The sequence below is a fragment of the Drosophila miranda genome, chromosome 3 (assembly GCF_003369915.1).
Source record: "Drosophila miranda strain MSH22 chromosome 3, D.miranda_PacBio2.1, whole genome shotgun sequence".
Classification (NCBI taxonomy): domain Eukaryota; kingdom Metazoa; phylum Arthropoda; class Insecta; order Diptera; family Drosophilidae; genus Drosophila; species Drosophila miranda.
The window spans coordinates 17,386,152-17,410,061 of NC_046676.1; the positions used below are offsets into that span (position 1 = coordinate 17,386,152).

Sequence of the window (23,910 nt, forward strand, 5' to 3'; positions counted from 1 at the left end):
AGTCCTGGATGGCAATATGTTGGCACAAATATTTGTCCATTTGCTAGTCGTCGAATCTGCCGTTTATTATTCATGTTGTGTGTCCCCTCGGGTGGGGTCCTGACTTTCTCCGGGTGTCTGGTGTGGGCTCCCCCAGGCTCCGTGTTGCTTAAATGGCGCATAAAATAATAATAACTTCATTAGCATTCGTATTCTATTTATTTGCACACTTTTTAACGCACATAATTGCATAATTTTGAGTGCCGGGCTGCCCTCTCGGGTCGACAGCTCAATCGATGTAAAAGATTTTTGGGCAAAACCAAATTCATGTGCCTCCTGGGGGACTATTTTCATTTTGACAGGACACGCACTCACACACACACAGCAGCATAGCCGGGATTTGAGAGGCCTTTCGGGGTCCTTTGGCCATAAGCCGAGGGCATCCAGTGGCAGCGGTCCATCCCGGAATGAAATATTGCCAGTCCTGACAAATGCTATTTGCCCAAGCCCCCCCCTGGGTGCAGGACATGGGTATTCCCAAACCCCCCCACCCCTCCTAAGTATGTTTGTGTGTAAGCAATAAAATGAAAAATATCTGAACTTTGGCAAAAAGCGCACAAGGATATCAATTCCCCGAATGCCTGAAATGTGTGTCTGTGTGTATCTGTGTGAGGGAGTAGTCAAATCCAACTAGAAATCAAAATCAAAGCAATAAAATGGAAGGAGCGTGCACAAATGTCGATGGAGAAATAGCTAGCAAACACCTCCGAAGGGCTTGGGATATACTCCTGCAAGTTTTCGACAAAGTTGAGGGGCAGCCAGGGACGAACAAGCCGGAACAGGGCCGGATCTGCTACCAAAAAGGTTCCGCTTCGTCCGGACTTTTAAAGGGAATTCAGAGTTACACGTATTTTACACGGTGGGGTAATTATTTACGCGAGCAGCCCAAAAGTATGCACCGAATATATATCGGTAGTGGGAAGAGGTGGGCGCCAAATGTTAAGAATTTGAAATTCCCTGTCGTTTTTTCCCGTGATCCCTCCTGGAGAGGACACCCAAAGGGATACCAGTTATTTGCCTTTTACTTGAATGACTCGTTTGTCGTGTCATCGAAATAATAAGCTCTGCCCGGCGTATCCACAGGAAAGCAAAAATTACCAGTGTCAAAGTTATACAAAGGTCAAATGGAACATTATGGCTTTATTTTGCGCCTAATAAATCTCATTATGTCATTATATACCGCCTACCCGCCCCAGCAACCATCAGGAAGGAAGGCTCCTTCCGCCTGTGTGTGTGTGTGTTTGTGTGTGTTTTGGAGAAGGTAAAAAGCTGCCTAAAACAACCGACAAGGAGAAGCAGGGAAACAAGAGGAGCAACCACCACCACCAGCTATGGGCAAACGACATGCCAATCAGTAATCAATCCCGCACGCACATTGACAACGAGAGGACCCCACCAAAAACAATTTGCAGAGGCCCAAAAACAGCAACTACAACTACAACAGAGAAGGCAATAAAAAGTTTGTGGAAAGAGGAAGAAGCAGCAGCAACGCCGACAAGTGAGACCACACGACGGCACTGTAAACAAATTGGAAAGAGATGAACATACATAACTGCGCAATATGGCGTCACGAAAGCAAGGTACAACCGTAATAAGGAGAGGCAAGCAAGAAAGCATTCTCTGTTAGTGTCATAAGAGGCCTCAGTTGCCTGCATCTGTGAGAGAGAGGGACCTTGCTATTATTATACCCTGGTGCAACTGCGCAGAGAGAAGAAAAAAGCCGCCATTTAAAAACATTCGCTCAGAGAGCGAAGCTGAGTTGTGTATATGCATGGGAATGCCTTTGTGTGCGGACGACTGAGTATGTGTATGTGTTGGAAACCCTGTTCGTTGCCAGGCCACTCTCGCCTCTCAATTTATGCGCGTTTGTTTTCTTCTTCGCTTCGTGCCGACAGCAACGGTTAACGCTGTCGCGAACTGTGAAATGCTATGAGAAACATACAAAATTGTGTGGAAAAACACCTACAACTCAACATTTTGTTCCCATAATTTGCGTGCTAAAACAAAAGATTTACCCAGTGCAAATAAGTATGTAAAATCGTTCAATTATCACCGAGCCATCTCGATGGAAATGTGTTTTACTTGTGCATTCAATACAATTTATTTTAAAGCAGCAACTACAAAAAGTGTTATTGCTCTCTCCCATCCTCTCTTTCTCGATCGTGAGCGATCAATATGCATGTGTGTGTACGTGTGCGTGCGTGTGTTTGACGTAGTTGCGTCGCGGTTTCAGCAATTAACTCAAGCGGCGTAGAAATGCCAAAAACGCATTAAAAATTATTACTCGTTGCCGTCTGTCATTCACAAGAAGCAGCAGCAACAACAGCGACAATCATACACAAGTGCTATTTGCCGCTACTCATAAAACAAATTACCCACTTGGGGTCTGACTGGTATGAGTGTGTGTTTGTGTTGGAGCGTGTGCGTGCGTGTGTATGTTCATGGGTATGAAAAGAGCAGCGTAATCATCGCATTCATTGCCTTGGCTCATCATCATCATCTGGTAGCAGCCGAAAAGAAAAAATACTATGCACCAACACTGGTGTAAAAAGTAGTGTAAGCCAAAGCCGCCACAATAGTAGTAAAAAAAGGAAGAGGAACGAGAATGTGGCACTGGCAATATGTTGCTGCTGGCAGCAAGAAGCAGAAGCTCCATCAGTCGGAATAGTACCGGAATAAAATTACTATACAGCTTGGCCCCAAACTTGCCTATGTGTGTGTGTGTGAGTGTGCCTGTCGTTTCTCTCTCTCTCTCTCTCTCTCTCTCTCTCTCTCTCTCATAGTCAGTAGCGGGGGCTGTGTCAGTGCTTGTAAATGCGGCGCATGTGCATACATATATATATATATATATGTGTATTTATATGTATGTGTGCAAGAGATTTTTTTTTATGTTTCGCACAAACATTGCGGTAAAAGAACGCCGACAAACGTTCGTCGCTCCGCTGCCGAACTCGTCGTTTCACCGCTCTCACTAATTTCTGATTGTGACGTCTGCGCGGGCGCGTGTGCAAGGTGAAGCGCTGGGCTGTCGTCGGTTCGTCGCTCTGTCGGTCGGTCGGTTGGTTGGTCTGTCGGTCGTTCGTTCGTTCGGTCGCTTTGTCATACAACTCCCCCGTGAATTTTTTTTGAGCCCCAAGCTCTGTTCACCGACTCGATACCCATACCCATGCCCACATACACACATTCATATATGTATGCATGCATACGTACGTACGGGTGTGTGTGTGAAGCAGCTTCTGTTCTCCGGAGCAGGCAATAGAGCTTGGACACGCGTCGCTGTCTCTCTCTCCCTCTTCCCATCCCGCTTACTCAATGTGCCGTTTTCTCGTATTTTTGTACAGAAATAAGAAAAACAACAACAAACCTCATAAAAAAAAGTTCAAACATTTGTCGCAAAAGGAATGAAAAAAAGTGTCAAAGAAGTAAAAAAAAACACGAAGGAAATTCAGCAACGGCAGAACGAGAAAGAAAAAAGGCCGCACAAAGAGCCAAAGAGTTTGGCTGTCTCGTTCTGGCCCCCGCTTACATAAATGGAGAATAATTCTTGAGATTGCTTTTCGGCAAAGCCAAGCAAGCCAGCAGCAAACTCGAAACGGAGGAAAATTTTGTGGATTTACATTTTCCGTCTTCCTGGGCGAGCAAGCGAGCGCCCCTGTGTGTGCGTCTGTGTGTGTGTGTGTAAGTGTAAGTGTGTGTGTGTGTGCCTGGCGTTTCTTTTGTGGATTATTACGCCCTCTCGCACACTCTCTCTCCCCCACTCACTCACACTCACACTCACCTAAGAGGAGGAGAGCGAACAGGCCAGCAAGCTGCCAGAGTCCTCGTTCGCACCTCGCCTCGCCACACAGCTCTTCATCACCTGCCCAACACCACCCCCTCCTCATCATCATCAACCTCTCCCCCACGTACGTTCAATCAACTGGATGCTGTCTATGAGAAAGGAACGAGCATATCAAGAGCAGAAATTGCTATTATTTTGGATTTATAAAAAGGTGAGCATCCTCTAGATCTGTCTACATATAAATACATACATATATTCGCGTACATGTATATTTTTGCAGTCAATTTATTGTACAAGTCTGTCCCCAGTCTGTCTTAAACTGGCTCTGACTCTGACTCTGTGGTGTGAGGGAGATGGCTAGCTCACAGAGATACACAGAGCGAGAGATAGAGAGAGAGCGAGAAAGATAGTGAATTATTTCCAGTTTGATTAATTGCCGCACGCCACTTACTGCCGCCGCATGTCCGTACTCTTTCCACACAAACACACACACAAACACACAGATACACGCATTTTCCAAGCTAATGCCAATTAAGGTGTTTCAATTTATGCCGATTTGCAATTAAATGAAGTTTTTATTGTTTTGCTGAGCGATTACCGAATTGAGAATGGTCCATTTTGGAGATTTATTGATGGAAGTGGAACGAGGGAATAGCAAAAAACGGTACTCTCTCTCTCTCTCTCTCTCTCTTTGCCTTTGGTTAGCAGCCTTCCCAAGTGTATCCGACGGATATGCTTTCGATTGGATAAACATTTTAGTGCAGTTCCACTGTAAACATGCCAAAAATGTTTATTTAAACAACTGTTCAAGTCATAAATGCACACACCTATGGGGGGTACAGATACAGATATACATAGATACATGCACACACCGAGGCACAATTAAGCGTCTATTAGGCAAAAATATTTCAGCCCGATCTGGGCTCTGCAACAGCAACGCCGTGGAGGGGCAACAGTGGACCAGACCAGTGTTTCCAGTGGCGGGCACAATCGTGACGCCAACTTAGTTACGGTCATTAGCACCGGGAGCAACAGCGATTGGCGCTGTGCATATCCCCAGATGTACTCCACAGACATTCGTACACAATAATTTGTCACACTGCGCTCTGGCTGTGGCAAAAGCAAAAGCAACGGCAACAAGCAATATGCGATAGCAGCAGCCAGACTCTGGCCAGACACAGTGGGACCTGGGCCATAAGTCCAAGTACCGACAGCCGATCCCCACCACACAGTCCCGGGAGTTCCACTGTAACCGCAAGCGACACAACCAGGCCAGAGCCACGTTAACCGACTTTTCGTTTTAGTTGGCGCATTCGCTAGTTGGCCTGTTTGTGCTGCCTTTTCGGCCAAAGAGGGGGGGGGGCCACTATTTGATAGCGCGGGAAAATGTGTGAATTGGCTGACAAAACATTATCCAAATATAATTGCAGAGCTCATAATTGGTAGCATGTGGTGGTGCCACTGCTACTGTGCTGAGAAGCCCCACCCCTGTGTGGGTGCCCAACCCGATACGATTATAACTAATTGATTTGTTCAATTTTCATAGCAAACGGCTGACAGTGACAAATTCTCGCTTCCCACCAGGCCCACGTCCGCCCACGCCCACGCCTCCGACTGTCTGTCTGTCTGTCTGTCGTCCGGCCATGCAAATTAGCAGCGAGAGAGCTCCATGTTTGCCATTTCAATTTCAGCCAGGGGGAAATAAGTATACCCGCCCCTTTTCAAATAATCAAAAGGGGATTTCAATCGTATTTATGTTTCACGGGAAATGCAGCCGAATGAATAAAGAAACTATCATCAGACTATTAATAAATGGCATCAAATTTGCACAAATACCAGATTTCACATTCAGTGGGAAACGGCGGAGCCACGGATGGGGCACGGGCACGGGCCTAGGCAGGAACGGTAGGAGGGGGGCAAAAACAAATAGCCGGCAATCAACAAGAGCGTCATTAAAAAAGCAAATTTCTGAACACGCTAAACACATGTAGAGGAGCAGCGGCAACCGGCAACAAACAGAGGCACAAAAACAAAGCCACACAGGGAGGGGAGAGTGTGGGGGGGGGAGAGAAACAAAAGCACCAGAGGCACGAAAGCGTTCCACGTTCACTAGATAATGTGGGCCAGCCAGGCGGGCGGGGGGTGCGGCGGTGGGGGGGGGGGGGGGGGAAGATACGAGAAAAACACAAAACTCAATTCCCATCACGAGAAACGAGGCAAATTGATTGTGATGATGTTTTCGAATCCGAGACTTTGACTTCCAGTGGGTACTCGTTCTGGCAGTCGTGTATCTGTGAGATACGGCCTGTATCTGTATCTGTATCTGTGTGGGTTGGTCTGTCGGGCAGTCAGCCGTGTAAATGAATGCTTTTGATAATTAATTTATGCTGCCTGCCTGCCACACGGGAATAAATGATATTTTATACAGAGGAATCAACAGAAACCTTCATAAAAAAAAACCACACTTAATGTGTCGCTTAAACAAGCCTTAATTTAATTTTATTTAATTTATGCACACAATCGTATTTATTCCACTTTCGTGCAAATAACTCAATTTAAATGATATCCTTACCGAAGGAGAGGCGGCCGGTTGGGGCGGGGCCAAAACCTGAATAAATAAAAATAAAATTAATTATAAAATGTAAATATAACAATATCACGATGGCGATAATCACAATAAATATTTATATATATAGTTACCGAAATTCATTGGCTTCCCCCCGAACCCCTCAGGGACATGTCTCTGTCAATGCATAATTATTTCATAGTTATTATATAAATACACTGGGTGAAAAAATTCCACTTTTGGAAAGTACTTTGGCCGGAAAAAGAATTTGTAAAAAAAAAAAAACCTTATTTAAAATTTTCACTCGACATTTACAAAAATGAATGAATTGTACGACCTTTCGGAGGATTTTTTATACGTATCGATAGAGGGAAGATATCCCAGAAGATATAGCGACCCAAAGTTGAAGACTTGTATGGTCATTTCACCTTCTTTCTCATTGAATTTGTCTATGATGAATTTTCAACATGACAGCCCCATTTTGAACGTTTAAATGAAGTCCAAATCAAAGTGTTCTTGGGGCTTGGCGGTGCACAGATAGCCCGCTAATTGAGTGCCGCACTCGAAAGTGTCTTGCAATTTGATAAACGAGTTTGAATTCCCACAACAACAACAGCAACAACAACGGACAGCCAGCAGAAACAAAAAACCCGTGGGGATTTTTGAGTTGTTTATGTGTTATCGGAGTTGACATTTTTTGTTGCTCTCCACTCGTTTTTATTCGTATTTATTTTTGCAGCTACACGCGCCGCACCGAACATTTTTTGCTGCCAAAAATAGCGAAACGCGTACGAAATAATCTAAATTTAGTTGGAAAAGATTATTCGTTTCAGAAAAAAACAAAAAATCCTATCTACATTTCTCAGTCTCCGTGGCATTTTGTTATGTACTGAATCGTAATACTCTCTAAATTTCGAATTTTGTGCGAAATATTCCAGCCAGAAGGAGAGACAGCCAGACCGCGGGGCGCTGCTGCATAAAGCGCAACATGCAGGAAAGATTAGACTAATATTTGAGGAACTACGAGAATTGTATGCAAGTATCTATTACTAATTTAAAAAGAGGAAGGAAATTAGTAGTAGATAATGTGTAATACGGCAAAGGGAGCTATAATCCGAGCATCTATAATAATATATCGATTTACAATATGTATAACGATAGCTTGAAGATCGTCAAGTAAAGGTTGAAAAGTCGAGCGAAAAAGAGCGAGAGAGATATATGGCTTGGCTTTCCAGTTGAGCTGGGATCAGCGCTGCGGCAGAAATGATCGATTGTTACGCTTTTGACTGGCTTTGTGTGTTTTCTCCGTTATTCGTCCCGATAGCCGGAAGACGTGTCTGGCTACGGCTACACTAGTTTTATCTCTCAAGCTATCTCTCTCACTCTGTCTTCGTAGCAAAGTCTTATGTCCATAGGCTTCTATTACAGAGGTTATACTTCTTCCCCCCAAAAAAATACCGATAGGTCGTAGGATAAGTATTTTGTGACTTGATATAGTCATAATTTTGGGTAGTACCTACCTAATATATTTCATAATCTGTGAGATCTAATGGATTTTATGAAATTCTTCTGCTCTAACACCTTCCAAGACAAAAATCTATTCTATTCCCAAAAAAAAAATGTATCTCTTGGATCGGGCCCGGGCCCGGGTCCGGGCGGGCATTGGCTTTGGCTTCGGCGGTTATTTATTTCGTGAGTCGCGCAAAACTCACTTTGTTTATTTGCCTAGCGGCTGATTTGTCGGGTCTGCTGTTTTTCTCCCTCTATTTTTTTTTTTCGGTTTTTTGCTTACATTTATTTTTGCTTCTCTTTGCGGCTGTGCTTCTTCGGCTGCGGGTGGTTAAGGGGGGGGGGGGGGGAAGTCCATCAAGCACCAGCAAAAAGCGTGCTTCTCTCCCCCTCCCGCTATCCGTTTTTGGCGAGTTTGTTTGACTTCTCCCTCCCCACTACCCGCTCCCCACTCCCCACTCCCCACTCCCCGCTCCCTGCTGTTTCTCTATCTGTCTCTCTAAATACCAGATAAGCATTTGCAAGCCAACAACAACAACAAGAATGAGAGCGCCTGCTGTGTCCGTCCCCAATGCTACCGTGCCTCCCCCCCCCCATCCTCCTCCTCTTCTTTGCTCGCTCTTTCATTTTTATTTTGATATCTTTTATGATTCTTTATTTGGTGGGCTTTGGCTTCCCCGCAACGCAAATGAAACTCTCCCCTGCCCCGGAGGGTATTACTGGTTCCATCAGGTGTAGGCCACGGACCACAGAATATACGACGAATATGAAGGGTATCAAAGACTTCGATACCTCTGGCTTGGGGACTTGATATATGTAAATAATCAAGCACAGGGCGAGGGCAAGAGAGAGAGAGAGAGAGAGCGACCTTTCAGTCGAGTGTTACGCACGGCCAGATGGATGATCGACTAGAGAATGCCCTGCCTTTTGGACTACATTTGCTTCCAAAGGATACTTGGTGGGAAATGCGATCCACAAACCATTGACCCTAATCGACAGACTCTTAAACCCAACCCATTCATATTTCATTCCTACTCATAGTCTTTGGAATTGGCTTCTGGTGTTCTTCTATCACTTTGTATACCCTTTCCATCCGATGGCAAAAATAAACAGATCTCAGCGTGTACGGTGGCTAGGGGGCACACCCACCCCCCCGCTGCTGTCTGGTCGTAAAAAGATTAAACCATTATTATTATTATTATTTTTCCCTGTGTGTGTGTTTTTGCTTTTTATGTACCGCACGTTTATTTTTGTACTCTTTGTGTATTTGTATTTAATTTGTTTTTTCTTACGATACTTTTTCGGTTTTCATTACAAATATATTTTATGTTTCATGGGCCGTACTGTGGAGGGGGGGAAGGGGTTCTTTTTTTTGGTAAATTGTTGAATTTTCTGCAATTTTTTTTCTTGGTGCTGTTTTGTTTTGTTTTTTTCTGTAATTTGTGTGATTATCGTACATTGTACATATATCGGATAGGAGTTAAACGTGTTTAATCGTCATTAACCATATGATTATTATGGCCATTTGCGTGAGGGGAGGGGGAGAGGGGTGGGCCATCACGGCTCCATCAGAAAATTGCTTAATATGGCAGTCCGGCGACGACTTGTCGATGAATTCTGATGTTCTTCGATACCCAATATCCAACAGGGCAAGGGGCATATTCGTTGGATCGCTTGGCGGGGCTTCCCCATACCCTCAAACCACTGGAGCGTAATGGGTATCCCCTAGTGCGAATCAGTTTTCTGATTTATTCAACTATTAAATAATTATTGTAATTTATGCACAACAATCAGGAACCAAGGAAGGAGGGGCAGAACAAATTAGTTGCATTTCAATCGACAGCGGTGCAGGGGAGGGGGCATTCCATAAACCATGGATAGCCGCGATTGACAAACGGCATCCGTCGAGCGGGGATCTCTTGGGGGCAGTGGGGTGGTGGTGGGGGGGATTAATGGACGCAATTTGATTTCATTTTCCAACTGGCAGTTTTCCAGTTTCTCGCTGCACCTCCCCCCTCCCCCCGTCGCCAGCTTAGATTAATGAGCCTCGAATAAATAAAAAGGAAGGAAGGTCGAACCGTTTGATACCCTAACGATATGGGCCCCCCCCCGATATATGCCCCTCAGTCAGGGTATAATGAAATGCAGGCACACGCGGCTGTGGGGCTGGCAAAACTTTGAATATTTTAACAAATATTTACACGCCTCGGTAGATGGAGGGGAGGGGAGGGGTGCAGTGCAGTGCGGCGCACTGGGGGGAATGTCAATTTCACACTTGATTGCTGGCCGTAAATCAATAAAAGGCGAGACAGAGACGGGGAGAGAGACAGAGACAGGGAGAGAGAGAGTGGACTGCCGCGTTTTGCCTAATTAAGCGCATCTAAGACTCTGCAGCTACTGCCATACACACACACACACACACACACACGCACACCACTAATACACACACTAATACACTGATGTTGTTTGTGCACGTTTTTGCCTGTGTGTTTGTTGTTGTTGGCCATAAATCGCGTGCCGTTTTAACACTTTGACGTGCAACAATTGAAAATTGCGAAATGGCTTTTTGCTTTGTGCAGCCGCCAGAGGGGCAGCCCCTCCCCCCCCCCCCCCCCCCCCCAAAAGCAAATTAGCTGCAAAACCAAACAAAATAAAACAGCAAAAAGAAGAAGAAAATAAAGCAAAAACAGAAAAGAAAACAATGCCAAAAAGGCTGCGAAAACAGACCCCCCCCCCCCCCCTCTACACTCTTTGGCACAGGGTATATGCAATAGAAGGTGGGGTGTAGAGAGAGATCCAATAGCACTGTGCAGGATGTGCGTGCGAGAGAGCCTCCACCCCTTCGATTGGCATCGCTATCTCCTTTCGCACCAATAAATTTCGAGGCTGCCACAAACTAAACACACAAAAACAGGCAGTACTTGTGGCAAACGAGAAACGGCAACGGCAACGGCAAATTGTTGCCACAAATGGGAGCAACAGCAACTGCAAAAAGTATCTTTGTATCTTTGTGTAAACGAGATTAAACCTAATGAAAACGACCGACCACTCGCGCAGCTGATTCGGTGTTAATTTTTTTTCTGTACATTTTTGTTGTTTTTTTGGTGGCTACTTGGAGTGCTTGTGGCAACTGCAACTGTTTGTTCACTGGCAGCTCCATAAAAAAATGTGCTGAGAAATTTGTTGCATGCTGTGTGCGTGCGTGCAGCTCGACTAGCCGGGCCAGCCCAGCCAAACTTGCAACTTGTTTCACAGCATGCCAACGGCCATGTTGCAGGAACGGGTGGCAGAGAGTCGTGAATTTATGCCCCAAGTGGGGCCCCAGCCACACAGCCACATCACTTAACCGAATTAGTTTCAATTGCACATTCTTCAGATGCCGCTTGAAAGTTTTGTGGCCCGTGAAAACCAGTTAACAGCAAAAGTGACTTGTCTCGGATTTCGTTTTTGTGTTTTTTTCGAATCGATTTCTTTCACACTGAGTCCGTCCCGTATCGGATTACAATTTGTTGCCCCCCACCCCCTACCCCTCCCCCCTCCCGAGTGGAGAGTGTGTCGGCCGGCAATTAATCAAAAATACGATCCACAATCGCATGCTTCTTTCCGTTTGTCTGGAGTTTTTTTTGTTTCTTTGGCTTTTAATGCACTTTTAATGACATTGAAATGTTTCCGCCTCGATCAGATGTTTACGAGGCTCAATTAAGCCGGAGAGCAGATCCATTTGCATATTGGGAGCCACCCTATCTAACCCAGCAGATCCCACGATGGTGCTGCTCTAACCGAGCACGGATTTGCTTGGAAGGGAGCCATGAAAGCCACCGTAAATACGACTGAGGAGTCGCCCCGTCCGCTTTTGTTGTTTTGCCAGCTCTGGGCTCTGGGCTCTGAACTCTGGGCCCTGGCTTTCATTGTCAAAGTTTTGCCTCCTGCCAAATGTCTCCAGCAGTGGATCCGTCGTGGCGTGGCTGCCACTGAAGTTTGTGAAGGGCCCAAAGAGTAGACACACACACACACACACACACACACACACGCACACAGACTTTTGCAACTCTACAAGGAGCAACTTCTCTTCTTCAGTGCTCGCTCCTCCCCATCTCCAGCTTCTTGTGGAGGGGAGAGCGAAGGAGAGAGCGAAACTTTGTCGTTTATATTTCGCTTCCCATTTGGCAGTCCTGCCCTGTACCCCCCCCCCCCCCCCCCCTCTGGCGTTTCTGTTGCATCCACTTTTTGTTTAATATTAATGTGTGTCCCCCCCAACCCCCGTTTGTGCCTCTCCTTCTTTTCAGTTGTTTTCCTTTTGTTGTGTTTCTTGTGCCGAGTGAGCGGGAGAGCTGAAGAAGTTCTTCGTCTCTTCTCTTCTCTTCTCTGGTTCTTGCTTGTGTGTTTTTGTCTTCCTCCTTTTTCTTGTTGAGTTTCTTTTTTCAATTCAATTCCCCTGACGCTCCCTTGCTCGTTCGTTCTGCTTCTCGTTCCCTCTCTTTCCGAATTGTTTGTGCTTGCTCATGCGAAATGTATGCTTGTGTGTGTGTGTGTTCTCTTCTTCTTTGCTTAATTCTTGCCTCATTTTCGTGGGGGCCATAAAATGCGAATTGTGTTTGTTAATTCATTATTTTACCTACCCACCTTCCCCCACCACTGCCCACGTAGTGACCGCATTTCCCTCGTTGGGTTTTCCACAAACACAACGGTGTGTGTATTCATTAAAAACACAAAATCATTTTCCTTGCTGTAAATACGCGCTTAATAAAGCGCTCAAGCCACTGCTGCTGATGCTTCTGCCGCTGCCGCTGCTGCTGCTGTCGTCTCTTCCCTGGACAAGTCTGCGCGCGAGTGGAAGGGAGATGGCACAAGGAGCAGAGCGGATGCCGCACAAAGCAGAGAAGAGCGCAAAAAAAAAAGAGAATAAAGGTGAAGTGGTATTAAATTTCATATGCGTCGTTGCTCTTTGGCTCAATGTCTTGTAGCCCATTATCTGATGAGGAGTGTCGCTCCGTCGGTTCGTCGGTCGGTCGGTTCGTCGGTCTGTCGGTCGTTTCGTTGTTTGTGTTCGGTTGTAGGGAAGGAGGATGAGAGCCAGAAAAGAACACTTAAGCCTGAAATTGGCAGCTATTCGCTTTTCTGCCTGGCTTTTCTGCTTCTGCTCTGCTTCTCCCTTTGCCGTTGCCGTTGCCTTTGCCTTTGCTTCGATTCTCGTTTCTCCCTCATCATGCCCCTCTGGCCGCTACTTATGTCTACTTGTTATTGTTCGACATAATGGCAAAATATTGTATTGCCAACATTTTTTCTCTCTTCTCCATGCTCCTTCTATCCTCTTCTTCTGCTTGAGCTGCTCGCTGCTTGTGTGTTGTGATACCCTTGCCTTGCGGAGGGTAGTCTGATATTCCGACGGAATTCTTCATTACAGATATACCAACTCTTTCTTTCTTTCCCAACAAATACGAGTAAAGCTGCATGTGAAAGGGTACAACAAATTTTCTTCTCTTCTTTTACATATTTTTTTGCTTTGCCGCAAAGTTTACGAAGACATCGAGAGAGGGGGGGAGAGAGAGCAAGCTCACTTGACAAATGACTGGAGTAGAACTTGAGTAGAGCATGGCATCCGATACCCTGCCCTTCCCCTCGACTCGACTCGACTCGACTCTGTGCTCTGCCACCGGGAGCGAACAATGGCAATAAAGTGCGTTAACTTTTTGGCAGACAATAGATTTTATTTCTGGCACAGACCAAAATGGTTATCCAGCCAACAGTTGCCGTTCCGAGTGGAATGAGTGGAGTGGAGTGGAGTGCAGGAGGGTTTATTGAGGGTTGAGAGGGTGTGTGTGTGTGAGTGGAATTGTTTTATTATTGCCTTCAGGCATTTCGTATTGAATGCACGAGTGGGTGTACATGTGCCCTGGTGGCCCCGTATATACATACACATCTACATATCTACATAAATATCTACATATGTATAATGTAGAGAGATGTGACAGCTGCCAGTGAACGGTGACTCCTGTGGTCACCATTACATACCCCCCCCACACACACACACACCCAAAAGTTTGTGGAATTTGTGGAATACCATCCAATCATGATCTATGCAAATAGGAATATGTTGGAGTATCTATTAGTTGGACCGGCAATGAGGGCACCGCGCCTTGGTTGGTCCTGGCTCCTCTCCTGTTCAGAGCCACTGTCCCCCCTCTCTGGTCCCCTCAGCCATTGTTCGCAACTCTCTCTATTGGGATTACTTGAGCTGATGCCGGCGCTTTGTTCTCGCCTAACCACACAACAAACCAACTGTCCCCCCCCCCCCCCCCCCCCCCCCCCTCCCCACCATCATTCTACCAGCAATCCAAGGTATATTCAATACAAGGTTTGCCTCTCACTCTCTCTCTTTGAGGCATGTGATGGTCTGGCCCTACCTTCTGCTTCATGCACCCTGCATTCAACCAACCATCCACATCCGTGGCATGGCATGGCACGGGTCCCCTCCGCATCTCCCTGCGTCTCGTGTTGCATTTTGCAACTTGCTGATCATTTTACACACTTACCACAGTTGTTGTTGTTGCAGTCGCTGTTGTTGCAGACTCTTAATATGCTTTTAGATATGCATCAGCCATATCTGTGTGCCACAGTGCCCGTGTCAGTGTGTGTGTGTGTGTGTGCAACTGAAGACGTTGCCAACATCGTCGTTGTTGTCACTTCTTCTTCCCTCTGCCGCTCTCTCTTTCCCACTTATTCTCTGCTGTTTGTTGCTGCCTTTTTGCCAGTATTTGTGCATTGAGCTGGAAACGCGCCAGAGACGGAGACTCCGCACTCCCCCCCGTTCCCCCCCTCGTGGACATGACTGGGCCAGCCAGAATGGCGCAGCACACAATTTGCATGCCAAACAGCATACAGAATACATATCGGACCCCGGACCAGAGCTCCAGTCCTCCCCGTCTGTCCTCATACCCGTCCCCCCGTCCCCCCCGTCTGTCCCCGTCCCCCTTTGCTGGTCTCTGATTCTTTCCATTCGCTTCGAGCACTGGCTGCCACTTGGCCGAGCTCCCTTCTTGGTTTTCTGAACGTTCTGAACGTGGAACGTGAAACGCGGAACGCGGATGATGCGAGCGTGATTCGTGATTGAAAGAGGGAGGCGGAGGCATCGTGGCTTGAAGAAGGCTGCTCCACGGACTAAACGGCGGAGATTGATCTTTCTTTTCGACATTTGCATGCATCATTTAAGCCCGAAATCGATGAATGTTTACCGAAATATTCACGATGCCATCTCTAGATACAACTTGTATCGTCCCCTCCCCTCCCCCCACCGGGGAACATGCCTTTTTCCATCGACTGTATTGGCATTTTACTTATTCATGTTTTCTCGACTGCCGTTTCGCTTATTCAATATCAAATGTGATGTTGCACGTGTGCGAGTGTGAGTGTGTGGATGAGGATGCGGATGCGGATGTATTTGCGGACACTTGAGTGGAGGGAAAGAACCAAAACCGGAGCCAAATCCGGATATGTACTAGCATTGAGCCGTAGACAAGGGAGAAAGTCAAGGGTCTCAAGTCGATTCAATATTTTACTCGAGTGGGCACTCCGGTAGGTAGTCCGGGTACCGGGTACGGGTATCGGGTACCGGTTTCGCGCGGGGATTGACTCTGCAGCAGCTGCTCCACGTTTTCCCTTTTTCGCACATTGTTGAAGGAATTAATCTGCAAATCAATTAATTTTCACGGCACTTGGGATTTTTTTGTTGCACTACGCTTCGCTGGGCATCGCTGGGCGGCGAGTGGAAGGTCCTGGACCTAAGCCTGGTCCTGTTACCCGAACCCCGAACCCCGAATACTCAATCAAATGAAAATTAGCATTTAATGCGCCCGAAAGCCAAGGGATGGCGGAGAGGAGAGGAGAGGAGCGGGGCCGTCCCCAGGGGACGCGAGCAACCAACCCTCTTGCGGCCAATCCTCCTTGTCCCCTGTCCTCCTGGGAGTCCCAGGAAGAGACGGGGAGGCAACGGAAATTGATTGCAGTTTCAGGATTGGGACGAACCCTCCTTATACCGCATCCTCATTCCCTCCCCACCTCCTGCCGTTGCTGCTGCCTGACAAAAGGTGTCGGCTATGTAATTATACGTGCCTCATTGTCCTGTGCCCTCCCCTGTCGCATCCCTCCCCTTGTTTACTTATTAAGCATATTTGTCCTGTGTCCCCCTGCTGCCTGCTTTGCCGCTCCTTTGTGGCTTCTTTCTCTTTAAGCGACAGCTGCGCACATTTTCCCTTCCCCTCCTCCCCCCCCCCACAGTTTTTTCTCATTACTTTTGCAGAGGGTACTTTCTTCGTTCGCCTGGACTGCTCCTTTTCCCTGGTTGGGCGCTGATATTTACAACAATTATCTGTAATTAATCCCAGCGACACATTAATCAACATCTTTCCACCTTGCCCCCCCCAGCCTCTCTCGCACGCTCACCTTTCGCGGTTAATTATCCAAGTGGCTGGGGAGGGGGCAGGGCAGGGCAGGGTGGCGCATAATCTAATTAAGTGGCCCACATCCACCCACATTCTCATCCAGCCTCCGCCCTGGCACTCGGGCTGTGTTTTTGCGTCATAAAAATACACAGAAAATGAGAAAAGAGCTGACGTCTGGCAGCGGATCGGGAGAGAAAGAGAAAGAAAGGAGTGGAAATGAACAGAGTTGAGTCTGTCCCCCAAAAGGCTTTGCATGGCCAGGACGTGTCGTCAGTTTGTCGCAGTTGATGCTCCTAAATGATGCCCCCACCCCAGCCCCCTCCCGGAAAAGGGACGAAACGAAACGAAACGCAACTCCGTGCTAAACAATGGGAGACAAAACAAAAACAGAAAAACACACACATGAAAAGCATACATTACACGCTCGGAATCCCTCGAGGGGGAAAACAGAGAAGCAGAAAACCCAGAAGGTGGTCTGTGGAGGGGGGAGGGGTGGATAATGTTGTTGGTTCACATGTCGAGCTTCGGTTTTTTTTCCCTCTTTCATATTTTTGTATGAAAAAAGAACGGGGAACGAGGAACATGGGCAAAGGCATGGCAAGGGGGAAAGGTGAGGGTAAGAGTCCTCGTAGAGGACACTGGCAGAAACATATAAATTCTTGAAAATTCAAGTACGATTAGGCGGCTTTCGGTGAAGCGCCAGAAAGAGGTAGGTAATCCGTACAAAATTGTTGTTCTTGATTTACTGACGAACACCTTGAATGCAATATATATTTCCTCTCATTTGTTGCTCCTTTGAGAAGAATTTTTGCTGACTTTTGCAAAATTTGTAAAAAAGAATTCTGGAAATTCTGCTTTTCTGCTACGGACTCTGGATAAATATTTGCCCTAGAACAGAGACGAAGCCTGCCACTCTTTTGACCAGGAGATCATTTAATTTGCAAATTTCTGCCTTTCCCCAGGGACGGGCCAGGGCCAAATATTTGCACAGAAAGGCAGAAGGCAGGCGGCATGCGGCATGCGGCAGGCAAACAACAATAAAAGGGGCAACACGCGTCGCATTCGGAGTGTTTCGGGATGTAGAGGAGAGACTCTTAATGCCGGGCGAATGCTACAAATCTGTTGTTGTGTTGCCGTTGATTACGGTAACCGCATCTCGCTCTCTATCTCCCCCCTCTCTCTCCCCCTCTCCCTTTATGGTGCGTGCAGCTGTCTGTCCAAAATTCCATTCGGATTCCCCCTTTTTTTTTGCATTTAGACCGAAAATCCAGTCAATCAAAAGCGTGCGCAAATATCCCAAGGGGGAAAGTCAAAATTTGCCTGCTATTCGGGCATTTCCCATTCATTACTTATGCGTAGACAGTCGTGCAGGGAGGGGGGGAGGGAAAGCAACCCTCGTTCAGGCACAGCAACCCTTAAGCTCCCCCTGCTATGCCGCTGCCTCTCTGCCTTCCATGTTAATCGTTATTTTGGCACTCTGCCACCGCTCCCCTCCGACCCTTCGCTGCTGCGTAATCGCTTTTCGCCATAAAAATCTAAGAAAGATATTTCCAGAGTCCCAGGGTCCATTTCTGGCGTAGCGCATTTTCAAATTATCCTCAATGAAATTATGAAAGCAAAAAAAGAAAAAAAAGGGTCTCGTCTGGTCCTCTGTCTGTCCTCCGCCAGGAGATGCTGGGGAAGGGGAAACAAACCGCTTGAGTCAAATATTTTTGATGAGGGTCATAATTATAATGGAACAGGTCTCGCATACAGACAAACCCCGCCCCAGCCCAAGCCCAAGACCAAGCCCGAGCCCGAGAGTCGTGCCATCTCCCTTCTGCACTCCGTTGCTTCGTTTCGTTCCGTTTTCGTTGTGATGCGAGATCCCTTGTCTCAACACTTTTGTCGGCTGGGCAGGGGAAGCGTCGCATAATGCATGATTCATGCTCTTGCTCTCTCTCCCCCCCTTTGCTTTCAAGCATTAACCCTCGGCTTCTGCTTCTGTTACTCTCCTTCGTTGCTCGCCTCCTCCCCTCTGCGCTGCATAAAATTGGGGACCCGATGCTCGCCCTTTCGCACGCTGTTTCGTCGTTCGGGCGGGGAGGGGGTGACGTGACGAACAGGATTTGGCATAATTAAAATAAATTTTAAACGATTGCCATGCTTTGATTAAACCGTTGCAGTGGGAGAGGGAGGGAGAGAGTGGGCTACTGTCGAATTCTGTTTGTTTGCTGGAAATTGAAAAGTAATGCCACTTTTGTCACTATTGGGTTTGCCCTTCAGGGCAATTATCTCTCCCCCATCTCTCATTATTGCGCTCGCGCTCGCTCAACCTCTCCCACTCCACTGCCTGGCTGTGTGTGAAGTGCGAAGCGAACGTGGATAGAAGCTGAGTGTGTGGCGGAAGGGGAGGAGAAGGAGGAGTAGAAGTAGGACCTGCAATCAAGTCAAGTTGTTTTATGACCGTATGGCTGGCAGCTACCATCATCTCCTCTTACCTCTCGCTCGGCTTCGCTTTGGTTTGTGTTTCGGGCTGCCCGATCAAGGTATATTTGCCAGAAGGTAGGGCAGTGTTGAGAGTCAGCTTTTGCCTACTCCTGGCTGGCCTTACCTTCTTCGCTGTGTGGTGCACCCCTCAGGGCAGGTCTTCTGGTTCACGCCACAAATCACAACATCGAGTCGAGTGGAGTGGAATGAGAGGGAGAGGGAGAGTGAGACAAGACACCTCTTGCACAGCCATTAACACGCAAAAGGAGAGAAGGCCTTCTCCTACTCTGCCTCGCAACCACTCCAGCCCGGAGCTCAGCACTCACCTTCCACCTCCCTTGCGCCGACTACTTTAATAACAAAGTAAATATTGTTCATTAGTAAATATTTACACGCTCGTCGCATGTTTGTTCATATTAAATACTGCTCTGCCTGCCCTGCCCCTTGGAGGAACGAGGGGAGGGGAATACCTTCTACCTCGACTTGGATTCGAGTGTGTGTGAGCGTGTGTGTGTGTGCTGCTGCACTGCTCTCCTCCCGCCCTCCCGCTAGTTTGCTCGTTTATTTATTTATGTTTTCATTTATTTATTTATGCGCATTCGTTACGTTCCCCCTCCGTCCCCCTCACCCGTTCGCCCTATCTAGAAAAGTGCCTATCGAGCTATTAAACATTTATCGATAACTTTTTACAGCTGTCCGGGTGGAGAGAGCCCAGGAGGAGGAGAGGCAGAACTGTTGTTTGCTCTCCGATGTGCGCGCCTGTGTGTGTGTCGCCTCTCTGTTTTCTTTATAATTTATGTGCATTCCCAATGAAGCATTTACGACACGCAGAGCCACGCCCCAATTGCCCCAAGAGTTTTTTGTTTCGGCTGCATATGCCACAGGGCCGGCGATGGATACCCCCTACGTTGGAGAGTTCACATCCTCGAATGGGGGGGGGTCCGGTTTGTCAAGACTCGCTCTCTCTCCTGCAGGGTATGCCATGATTCGGCACTCCATGCCGTTTTTCGGTTGATTTGCCGCGTGTCACTTGCAACTAATTGCCATTAGGCGCCGCTAAATAATTTATGCGACACAACAGAGAGCACATGCAACACCAGACACGCCAGCCACGCGGCAGCCGCAGCAAACGGCGAAAACAACGAGCAAAATTCGATCTTGTCTCGTTCGTTTGTGGCATTAGTGTCATAATTTATTTCCATATTGAGTTTGCAGTTTGCTTTTGGCCAGGCCCCAGGGGCACACGGGGCACTTTATGGCGCTGCAACATGCACAACACGAAAACTGAAAACGAAACGAAATTGCAGCCACATCAGCAGCAGCCACAGCCACAGCCGCAGCCGCAAGAACGAAACGCGTTTTGCGGCGCCGCAGCACAAAAACCAAATTGTAACCAAATGCGGTCCGTTGCACGGACTCTGTCGAAGTGGAATTGGAATGGAGGCAGAGGCAGTGGCAGAGGCAGTGGCAGTGGCATGGACGTGACGGGACGCGACAAGGGGACGGACGGTCACTTGAATTGAAACCGCAACGGCGGCAAAAACCACACGCCATCAGTTCCCCCACCCCCACCCCTACCCCGCCCCACTGCTCAGCTCACCGTCTGTTTCCCTGTGTCCGAGCACCCTCCGCGGGGCATGTTAAATGCAACCGAAGCAACGAAGCAACGAAGCGTGCAAATCATGTTAGCCCCTGCCCCGCCCGGCCACTGCCACTGCCACAGCCGTTATGGCTACGACTACGGCTACAGCCCGAGCCCCCCTCATCATCTCTCCATCATTCAGCCCCTGCCGTGCGCACTCGCTATTCCCTCTCTCCTTCCCCCCCAGTCTGTGCACGCTTTGCAATGCAAACGACCGCAGGGGTCCATATCCCAATGCCATAAAAGGTCGCCCTCTGTCTACTGCTGCTGCTGGCTACCGCTGAGGGGTTGGCGGGGGAGGAGGGTGCCAGCAAGGGGGAGTGGTCTGATGTTGGTGGTTCAGTGAAGTGCACTGCAGTGGGGAGGGGGTGGGGTGGGTGGCAATCGCATGGACACGACGCACAATGTCAACATAAACAGGGGGGACAGCACTTGAGTGCTCCCTTTTTCCAGTCGCTGGAATTGATCGGAATTGTTTTCCTCTCAACGCATTTATCAAAGATTATTTAATGAAAAGGGGCGAGGAATAGGAAAGGACAAACGGAATCAGGGAAAAGGTGACATATTGGAAAATGTCTATATCTGAATCATAAGAAGACAGAACTCGGTTGGAAGAAAATTAATCACCATTAAAATGTAGGATTATTCTCAGACGTCGTCTCTCTTTCGAGGACCATCCCTCTGTCAATAGGCATGCAAGCGCGAGAGCCGAGAGAGAGAGAGAGAGAGAGAGAGAGAGTGGATGGTCCTCAGCACAGCGGACGACGTCACCTTCATCTAGCTGTCCGTTATTCTCGCTCACAGACGATAGAAGAGCGAGACGATAAAAGCGGAACAGAAAGAGGAAAGTCCATGGAACGAAAGAAAATAAATAGGAAATAAAATGTGGTGGAAATTGAAATCAAAATCAAAGGAAAGTGTATTTCCATTGAACGAAACCCCAAAATTGTGTGTACCTCCAGATGTACCGCTCTCCGCTGCTCTCAATCTATCAATTAAGTCACACTCTACATACGTTTGGTGGCACTCGAGCGTGTGACGCTGTGGCGCCACAGACATAAAGCTCTCTCTTTGTCGCCAAGTGACATATTATTTAAGCATTTAAGGCACTCGAGTGTGAAATTACAAACAAAAATGTAGTAAATGTGTGGCTAATAAACAAAGCGACCCGTAGAGGGAGGGGGGGGGGGGGGGTAGGGTAGAGGGAGACGGAGAGAAATAGCGGGTAAAATGAGATTAAAGCGTCCAAAGAGCAGCACAAAAGCAAATGGAAAATTTGTCATTTATAATGAATGCGTGGCTAATATCAATAATAAATGAACGAGCCGAGCCACAGAGCCACGGCGCTGCCCACTCTATTCTGTGGGTGTGGGTGTGGGTGTGGGGGCATGGCCCCCCCACAATCGAAAAAAGCCAATTTAATGGCCATAATTTCGGTGCTGCGGCTGCCGTGCTGTCTGCTATACAAAATCAAATTTAGCGACATGAAAGCACGTCATGAAACGAGACGAATGGAACGACATGAAACGACAAGCGAACAAGTTAACAAGAGCAAACAGCCATACAAGAGAGTGAGAGAGAGGGAGAGGGAGAGGGAGAGAGGCATGTGTGTGACAAAGACCACCCGGAGAGCACGCCAAAGAACGAAGAGCACAGGAGGGGGCGAGCCCGCAAGCACAGAAATACACAAAATACACCCATTGGCATGCCCTCGCAGGGAAGGGTATACTCCGATTTGGATCAGAAGAGGCACACAATCAGAGACTATACAATTCCACTTCCAATATTCGTTCAACAAAAGGGAGTACTGGTGCTCTACCTCCGTCCCACGATCCTTTTACCACCACCCACTGCCTCGTCATGCCCAAGACATGCATTTTGTTAGCGAGACTTGTGCGTGGTTACCGCAGGAAGGGTATTAAAAGCTTCTACCCCAGAAACCATACTTTTGTTTCTGATTTTTGGGTTCACTGCGCGCCCCAAATAACATATTTCTCTCCTCGTCATCACCCGCCTTTTCGGTTGGGCCTTGGGGGCCAGAGGATGATGCCAAAAGTGCTTTCAGCTCGCTTTGAATAGCGACCATCATTTGCATATAATAATTCCACATGTTTTTTTTCTCCACCGTATTTTTTCATTTCACTGAATTTTCATTGATTTGATTTTTATATGAATTTAAATGTAATTAATTAATATTTCATGCTTTCTTGCTTTTTTGGATGGAAATATTTATTAATTAACTTTCATCTGATTGCGGAAAAACTCAATTGAAACTTGGAAAAATTCTTTTGTTGCGCAAACGTCAAGTGCAGAATTTTACAATAAACATTTTTAATAATATTATTGTGATTTTAATTGATTATTTAACATTTTTCAAACAATTTCTGACTGTTTGAAGTTCAGGAAAATTAAAAAAGTGATATGTTGTATCTGTGAAGCTCTCAAATTTCCATTTGTAGCCAGCATCCAAAGCGGCGTTTCCTTCAGGCAGAGGAGGATTCTCAGTGACACATCAGCGACTGCTTAGAGACTCCTTAATGACTCCTCAGTGACTCCTCAGTGACTCCTCAGTGGCTCCTCAGAGACTCCTCAGAGACTCATCAGCTCTACTTCGGCTAACTTCGGCTGCCTCTCTCTCTCTTGGATCATCGTCGATCCAAGTTTTTTAGAGCCTTTTTTCTATATCTTCTCCCTCTCATGCTCTCATTAAGGACTTTATCAGACGATAGCACCGATCATCCTCTCTGAGCGAGTCTCTCAATACGCACAGCAAAGAAAAATAACAAGAATAACGGCCACAATTCACGGCAGGAGATACAGCCATGCTCCGGTTATCGCAAATCGCAAAATCGACCAAAATCGTTAGATTCTTACGATCTAAAAAATTATAAAATATCGATAGCAATAGCTGGGCATGGATTACAAATTACAGATGTGTCGTCGGTTCCTTACTTAACGATTAATTTAACCGAAGCATGGCTAATACACTGAGAGTATTTATTCTGCAAATTCGCTTGACGATGAAAAGCAAAAGATAGGCAAAAAAGGGAATGCCAGCAAACTAAATGTCTAGCCAATATTGTGCATAAATAATAAACGCACTGAACGGGGGGGCCGACGAGTTATTTGCATAATTAATTTCCAACGACGGCAACACGGCGTATGAGCGATAGCATCGGGTAGTGCATAAATCAGGCGCCCAGACACCGCAGAGCGAGCAAATCGATCGAGTCTTGCAGTAGCAGCCGGCAGTCTCTTTTCTTGGGCCCATTGTCTGCGCGCTGCCAGGCAGTACAATATTTATTAACACTTTTGGCCAGGCCGAAACAGGCGTCGGCCATTGTTATGTCAGCTAATTTGCATATTCAAATTGATTTTTACCTTCCGTCTAGGAGTCCCAGAGCCCCCGATGCTGGGAGGCACGCTCCCCTTCCTCTCAGACACACACTCTTGTCGTGCACCTGTA

At 47.2% G+C, this 23,910-nt stretch overlaps 1 protein-coding gene across 1 annotated transcript in view; it reads left to right on the forward strand.

Annotated features, from left to right (window-relative positions):
• The first annotated feature begins 1,905 nt into the window (after positions 1–1,905).
• The window catches only part of LOC108158647 (pneumococcal serine-rich repeat protein), a 75,521-nt gene continuing 53,516 nt past the window's right edge, over positions 1,906–23,910 (forward strand). Inside the window, exons 1-2 of the mRNA XM_017291131.2 lie at positions 1,906–2,067; positions 3,381–4,031. The gene's annotated coding sequence lies outside the window, so the exon portion shown is untranslated. The remainder of the gene's footprint in view (positions 2,068–3,380; positions 4,032–23,910) is intronic.